Below are 8,504 nucleotides of genomic sequence, written 5' to 3' on the forward strand. Positions count from 1 at the left end.
TCCTGAAAAAAGTGTTATAGGTTCCAAAAAAATATTAAGCAGCACAATCATATTAGAATGATTTCTGAAGGATAATGTTACAATGAAGACTGGAGTTACATTACATGAATAAATTCTATTTTATATTAAAACAGAAAACCACTGTTTTAAATTGCAATAATATTTCACAATATTACTGTTTTTTTTTTTTTTTGTATTTTTAATCAAATAAACACAGACTTGATGAGCAGAAAAGACTTCTTTAAAAAACATTAAAAATCTTTTAAACAGCAGTGTATATTATATTTTAAAACTTTTTATATTTATATATATTTATAAACTTATAAAATTATATTATAAATTATATTTTAAAACATTATATATAATGTATATTTTGAAACTTTCTTTGTTCTGCATTGTAAGAAGAAAAAAAATAGTCCTTTTTACTTGTTGGTGACACCACCTGATTTTGAAAAACTGACTTTTCCTAAAGGTGATATAAAAATAAAAATAATAAAATAAAATAAAAACCACACACACACACACACACACACACGAAGCCAAACAAAGATTGCTTTTCTAAAATATTAAAAAAAAAAAAAAAAAAAGAAAAGATACTGTAAAAAAATTGCATGTTTTTCTTTTCTTCTTCTTCTACAGTAATTATTTAATTATTTATGCACATTACAGTGAGGCACAAATAACCAAGAGAGAGAATAGAAAGAAACCTGAGTCCTGTCGGGTCGTTATATAAAAATATAAAGTTGTGAGCAACTACAAAGTATTCATTTGGCTGATGTTATTTGCTAATTATTAATTACTAATTGTTAAGAGTGTTTCTCAAACCCTCTCCTTTGATATGTTATGCATGCTAACGGAATGGGAGAAGTTCTTGTTAATGTCAGAGGTAAGTAATGATTTGGTTTATAAGAACTTAAAATGTTTTTTTTTTTTTTTTTTCAAGAAAGAATTATGCTGGTACAACCAGGAAACACTGTAATAAAATTTGAACAGGAGACCTGTCATTAAAATGTAAAAGGTAGACCTTTTCTTTAGAAGCATTATGCTTTTTTCAGTCTTTGCAACTAGATTTGTATTGTCAGAATTAAAGAGATATAAATATTAGATTTAGATTTAGAAGTAGAATTAGAATTAGATTTTTTTTTTACCTGGAAAAAGTAATACAGTGTAATAAGTTACACTGAAAAAGTAATAACATTCAAGTCTTACTTAAAGAAGCTATTAATGTAACCCTTAGAAATGACTTTAATTGGTGTAATCTAGTGTGATTAAGCTGAATTTAATTTAGATGTTATTATATTCAGTGTTGGGGAAAATTACTTTAAAAAGTAATGCATTACAATATTGCCTTACTCCCTAAAAAAGTTACTTTTTATAGAAAGTATTTTATAGAAAGTAGTTTTAAATCTGGACAGTGTTTGCTTGTTTGTTTTTGATATAAAAACTTTGATTTTTAGCAAATGTAAAAGCCCTTTCTAACAAATAAGTGAAATGAATAAGCCTAAGGCTGAATGAAAGAAGTAAATTCACATCTGGTAGAACTGTAGGAAAAGAAAGTTCAACACTCTTTAGCAATGAGAAAAATGAGCACAAATGTTAGCTATTCTAAAGTAAATTTAGCTTATTAGTATAGTTGAATTGGATCAACAAGGGTCAACAGCAAAGACATTGGTTAATAAAATGGGATTAAATACATAAAGGAAACAAAAAGTAACTCAGATATTTTCTTGTAAATGAAAATGTAATCCGTTACTTTACTAGTTACTTGAAAAAAAGTAATCTGATTACATAACTTGCGTTACTTGTAATGCATTACCCCCAGCACTGATCATTACTGTCCTTATCGTTTCTAAACTTTTCTATGGTTGAAAATGTATTACTGTCCAATAATCCCTTGGAATTTTTGTTGCATTTTCATTTTTAACTTCTATTCCTCGTTTCAAGTCCATACATAACATTTGAACATTATACGAAAATGACACTTCTGTTTTCACATTTTATAATATCTCTTATGATTTATACCACTGATCAAACATTTGGAGGTTGATTAGCCTGGATTTCAGTCTATGGGGCTCAGGAATGCCACAAACAGGGAAGAAAAGGTCATTTGTTTCATGTTTCATGATGTGAAATACAAGTTGGATAATGCAGAGGATCAAGCTGTGTCAAAAAAAGACCACTAACCACAGACTGCCCCGCATTTCCTAAAGCCCCTCTGACAAGACACCGTAGACCGAGCCATAAAACCTGTAGCACATCACTTACTGCTCATCCACTGTAACCTATTAACCCTTCTTTGTTTTTACTTCAGTATAGGTTTCAAAAGAACGTCTAAGTACGTCTAAAATTTAACCAGGTAGTCTGTGCGCTCTAGACTGCTAAAAAATCTTTATGATGCACCATATGATCCGGCATCAGGTGATACGGATGGTGAACTGCATGTGATGCTGAAAATGTTTGAATGTTTTTTCCTCTGTGTATTGTATCTGGTAAACTTTATGATGGTTTCATAGAAACAGCTATAATGAAAAGTACTTTTACAGTAACATCAACAAAATGTCAGTTTAAGAGATTTCATATTGTCTGCCCTGCGCATCAGTGCATTTCATGAATTATTGTGGCTGTTAAACACGGCTTGATCTAATATGGGGAAGCTATAATAAAACCGTCAAACCATTTCGCAATTTATGAGTCATTGTGATGATCTATAACTCACACCTTGAACCTGTAAGCTAAGACTCCTTACAGACATGCTAAAAGACCTCAAAAACAAAGCACAGGGGTGTTCCCAGCATGCATTCCCTAAACATTGTTCATTTCTCTGCTTCTAAGCTTTGCGAGCTGGGGGAGAGGCTCGGATGAAATAGGGGGTGCTCAGGCTCAGCGTACATTCTGTCCTGGCTGCCTCTCTCAAGGCTGGCTGGGGCGTGTGCTTCGCTGTTTCCACCCCGTCCGTTCAAGCAGGTGCCAGGCACGGTGAGAGGCTTCAGTCCTGCAGCGTTGACCCAAGACGCCCTCAGCCAGCCGTGATGGATTCCGTCCTCCTCCTCCAGCTACCTCCTCTGGGCCAGAAGCGTGAGCTGTAATGGGCTGGAGCCTCACATTCCTATTTATCAGTATTTGCTGTAAATGCATACATGTGCACAAACACAGCCAGATTAACACAGTGACCTGATGTAAGTTTATCCACTAAACTACAGAGACTCACTATGTTGTAAAAAGTATGGGGCATTTTATTAGCAGTCCCCGAGGGTTCACTTATTTACTTAAGACTTGACATCAGACAGGGTTTAAACTACTGTAGAAGGAATAATAATGTTTTCATTTCAGTTGTAAAGAATATAATACTTTTTTATGGTATTGCCAGAAAGAGATGCTATGCAGGCCTTATGAGTGTTTTTTAGCATGCTGTTCTTTTGCTGGTTGGTTGGCAAACATACTTCAACCAAACTGGGAAAAAAAACATAGAAAATAGTTGCAAGTGCACTTAAAATGCTTTGTTTTGCATGATATTTGTATTTACGTCTTGTTAGCCTAGCATCAGGTTAACGCCAAACTCTATTGAACTCATTTGTAAGTCATGCCTCACATGCAGAGCTCTTTTAGTGTGGCTCATAAAGTTGATGCCTATGTTACAGCCTTTCAATGTCATGACTCATCATAACTCATTTTCGATATGGTAACTGATTCCAAAATGCAAATCTCACAACAACGAGAAACCTATGCAGAAGCCGAGAAAAAAATAAAATAAAAAAAGTCGAAGAGGCCGAAGCCATGGAAACCATAGACGGGAAACCTAGGCAGAAGCCGACAAAAAAAAAAAAAAGTCGAAGAGGCCGAAGCCATAAAAACCATAGACGAGAAACCTATGCAGAAGCCGAGAAAAAAAAAAGTCGAAGAGGCCGAAGCCATAGAAACCATAGACGTGAAACCTATGCAGAAGCCGAGAAAAAAAAAAAAAAAAAAAAAGTCGAAGAGGCCGAAGCGATGGAAACCATAGACGGGAAACCTAGGCAGAAGCCAAAAAAAAAAAAAAAAAAAAATCAAAGACATCATAGACGAGAAGCCATAGAAATCATAGACGAGAAACCTATGCAGAAGCCGAGAAAAAAAAAAAGTCGAAGAGGCCAAAGCCATGAAAACCATAGACGAGAAACCTATGCAGAAGCCGAGAAAAAAAAAAGTCAAAGAGGCCGAAGCCATAGAAACCATAGATGAGAAACCTATGCAGAAGCGCCATGGAAACCATAGACAAGAAACCTATGTAGAAGCTGAGAAAAAAAAAGTCGAAGAGGCCGAAGACATAGAAACCATAGACGAGAAACTTATGTAGAAGCCGAGAAAAAAAAAAAATATATATATAAAAAAAATAAAAAATTACAAAAAAAAAAGTCAAAGAGGCCAAAGTCATGGAAACCATAGACGGGAAACCTAGGCAGAAACCGAGAAAAAAAAAAAAAAGTCGAAGAGCCCGAAGCCATGGAAACCATAGACGGGAAACCTAGGCAGAAGCCGAGAAAAAAAAAAAAGAAGAAAAGTCGAAGAGGCCGAAGCCATGGAAACCATAGACGAGAAACCTATGCAGAAGCCGAGAAAAAAAAAAAAAAAGTCGAAGAGGCCGAAGCCATGTTAACCATAGACGGGAAACCTAGGCAGAAGCCGACAAAAAAAAAAAGTCGAAGAGGCCGAAGCCATAGAAACCATAGATGAGAAACCTATGCAGAAGCCGAGAAAAAAAAAAAGTCGAAGAGGCCAAAGACATAGAAACCATAGACGAGAAACTTGTGTAGAAGCCGAGAAAATTTTTTTTATTAAAAAAAAAATTACAAAAAAAAAGTCAAAGAGGCCAAAGCCATGGAAACCATAGACGAGAAACCTATGCAGAAGCCGAGAGAAAAAAAAAAAAAAAAGTCGAAGAGGCCGAAGCCATGGAAACCATAGACGGGAAACCTAGGCAGAAGCCGAGAAAAAAAAAAGTCGAAGAGGCCGAAGCCATAGAAACCATAGACGAGAAACCTATGCAGAAGCCGAGAAAAAAAAAAAAAGTCGAAGAGGCCGAAGCCATGAAAACCATAGACGAGAAAACCTATGCAGAAGCCGACAAAAAAAAAAAAAAAAAAAAAAAGTCGAAGAGGCCGAAGCCATGTTAACCATAGACGGGAAACCTAGGCAGAAGCCGACAAAAAAAAAAAAAGTTGAAGAGGCCGAAGCCATAGAAACCGTAGACGAGAAACCTATGTAGAAGCCAAGAAAAAAAATTTATTAAAAAAAATAAATTACAAAAAAAAAAAGTCAAAGAGGCCGAAGTCATGGAAACCATAGACGGGAAACCTAGGCAGAAGCCGACAAAAAAAAAAAAAAAGTCGAAGAGGCCGAAGCCATAAAAACCATAGACGAGAAACCTATGCAGAAGCCGAGAAAAAAAAAAAAAAAAAGTCGAAGAGGCCGAAGCCATAAAAACCATAGACGCGAAACCTATGCAGAAGCCGAGAAAAAAAAAAAAGTCAAAGAGGCCGAAGCCATAGAAACCATAGATGAGAAACCTATGCAGAAGCGCCATGGAAACCATAGACAAGAAACCTATGTAGAAGCTGAGAAAAAAAAAGTCAAAGAGGCCGAAGACATAGAAACCATAGATGAGAAACTTATGTAGAAGCAGAGAAAAAAAAAAATATAAAAAAAAAAAAAATTACAAAAAAAGAGTCGAAGAGGCCAAAGTCATGGAAACCATAGACGGGAAACCTAGGCAGAAGCCGAGAAAAAAAAAGTCGAAGAGCCCGAAGCCATGGAAACCATAGATGAGAAACCTAGGCAGAAGCCGAGAAAAAAAAAAAAAGTTGAAGAGCCCGAAGCCATGGAAACCATAGACGGGAAACCTAGGCAGAAGCCGAGAAAAAAAAAAAAAAAAAGTCGAAGAGGCCAAAGCCATGAAAACCATAAACGAGAAACCTATGCAGAAGCCGAGAAAAAAAAAAAAGTCAAAGAGGCCGAAGCCATAGAAACCATAGATGAGAAACCTATGCAGAAGCGCCATGGAAACCATAGACAAGAAACCTATGTAGAAGCTGAGAAAAAAAAAGTCAAAGAGGCCGAAGACATAGAAACCATAGACGAGAAACTTATGTAGAAGCAGAGAAAAAAAAATATATAAAAAAAAAAAAAAATTACAAAAAAAGAGTCGAAGAGGCCAAAGTCATGGAAACCATAGACGGGAAACCTAGGCAGAAGCCGAGAAAAAAAAAAAAAAGTCGAAGAGCCCGAAGCCATGGAAACCATAGATGAGAAACCTAGGCAGAAGCCGAGAAAAAAAAAAAAAGTCGAAGAGCCCGAAGCCATGGAAACCATAGACGGGAAACCTAGGCAGAAGCCGAGAAAAAAAAAAAAAGTCGAAGAGGCCGAAGCCATGTTAACCATAGACGGGAAACCTAGGCAGAAGCCGAGAAAAAAAAAAAGTCGAAGAGGCCGAAGCCATAGAAACCATAGACGAGAAACCTATGCAGAAGCCGAGAAAAAAAAAAAAAGTCGAAGAGGCCGAAGCCATGAAAACCATAGACGAGAAACCTATGCAGAAGCCGACAAAAAAAAAAAAAAAAAAAAGTCGAAGAGGCCGAAGCCATAGAAACCGTAGACGAGAAACCTATGCAGAAGCCGAGAAAAAAAAAAAAGTCGAAGAGGCCGAAGCCATGTTAACCATAGACGAGAAACCTAGGCAGAAGCCGAGAAAAAAAAAAGTCGAAGAGGCCGAAGCCATAGAAACCATAGACGAGAAACCTATGCAGAAGCCGAGAAAAAAAAAAAAAGTCGAAGAGGCCGAAGCCATGAAAACCATAGACGAGAAACCTATGCAGAAGCCGACAAACAAAAAACAAAAAAAAAAGTCGAAGAGGCCGAAGCCATAGAAACCGTAGACGAGAAACCTATGCAGAAGCCGAGAAAAAAAAAAAAAAAAAAAAAGTCGAAGAGGCCGAAGCCATGTTAACCATAGACGGGAAACCTAGGCAGAAGCCGACAAAAAAAAAAAAGTTGAAGAGGCCGAAGCCATAGAAACCGTAGACGAGAAACCTATGCAGAAGCCAAGAAAAAAAATTTATTAAAAAAAATAAATTACAAAAAAAAAAAGTCAAAGAGGCCGAAGTCATGGAAACCATAGACGGGAAACCTAGGCAGAAGCCGACAAAAAAAAAAAAAAAAGTCGAAGAGGCCGAAGCCATAAAAACCATAGACGAGAAACCTATGCAGAAGCCGAGAAAAAAAAAAAAAAAAAAGTCGAAGAGGCCAAAGCCATGAAAACCATAAACGAGAAACCTATGCAGAAGCCGAGAAAAAAAAAAAAAGTCAAAGAGGCCGAAGCCATAGAAACCATAGATGAGAAACCTATGCAGAAGCGCCATGGAAACCATAGACAAGAAACCTATGTAGAAGCTGAGAAAAAAAAGTCAAAGAGGCCGAAGCCATAGAAACCATAGACGAGAAACTTATGTAGAAGCCGAGAAAAAAATATATATAAAAAAAAAAAAATTACAAAAAAAGAGTCGAAGAGGCCAAAGTCATGGAAACCATAGACGGGAAACCTAGGCAGAAGCCGAGAAAAAAAAAAAAAAGTCGAAGAGCCCGAAGCCATGGAAACCATAGACGGGAAACCTAGGCAGAAGCCGAGAAAAAAAAAAAAAGTCGAAGAGCCCGAAGCCATGGAAACCATAGACGAGAAACCTATGCAGAAGCCGACAAAAAAAAAACAAAAAAAAAAGTCGAAGAGGCCGAAGCCATAGAAACCGTAGACGAGAAACCTATGCAGAAGCCGAGAAAAAAAAAAAAAGTCGAAGAGGCCGAAGCCATGTTAACCATAGACAAGAAACTTATGTAGAAGCTGAGAATTTTTTTTTTATTAAAACAAAAATTACAAAAAAAAGTCAAAGAGGCCGAAGCCATGGAAACCATAGACGGGAAACCTAGGCAGAAGCCGAGAAAAAAAAAAAAAGTCGAAGAGCCCGAAGCCATGGAAACCATAGACGGGAAACCTAGGCAGAAGCCGAGAAAAAAAAAAAAAGTCGAAGAGCCCGAAGCCATGGAAACCATAGACGAGAAACCTATGCAGAAGCCGACAAAAAAAAAAAAAAAGTCGAAGAGGCCGAAGCCATGTTAACCATAGACGGGAAACCTAGGCAGAAGCCGACAAAAAAAAAAAAAAACTCGAAGAGGCCAAAGCCATGTTAACCATAGACGAGAAACTTATGTAGAAGCCGAGAATTTTTTTTTTATTAAAACAAAAATTACAAAAAAAAGTCAAAGAGGCCAAAGCCATGGAAACCATAGACGAGAAACCTATGCAGAAGCCGAGAAAAAAAAAAAAGTCGAAGAGGCCGAAGCCATGAAAACCATAGACGAGAAACCTATGCAGAAGCCGACAAAAAAAAAAAAAAAAAAAAAAAAAAAGGTCGAAGAGGCCGAAGCCATGTTAACCATAGACGGGAAACCTAGGCAGAAGCCGACAAAAAAAAAAAAAA

This window comes from Garra rufa, chromosome 10 (genome assembly GCF_049309525.1).
Source record: "Garra rufa chromosome 10, GarRuf1.0, whole genome shotgun sequence".
Taxonomy (NCBI): domain Eukaryota; kingdom Metazoa; phylum Chordata; class Actinopteri; order Cypriniformes; family Cyprinidae; genus Garra; species Garra rufa.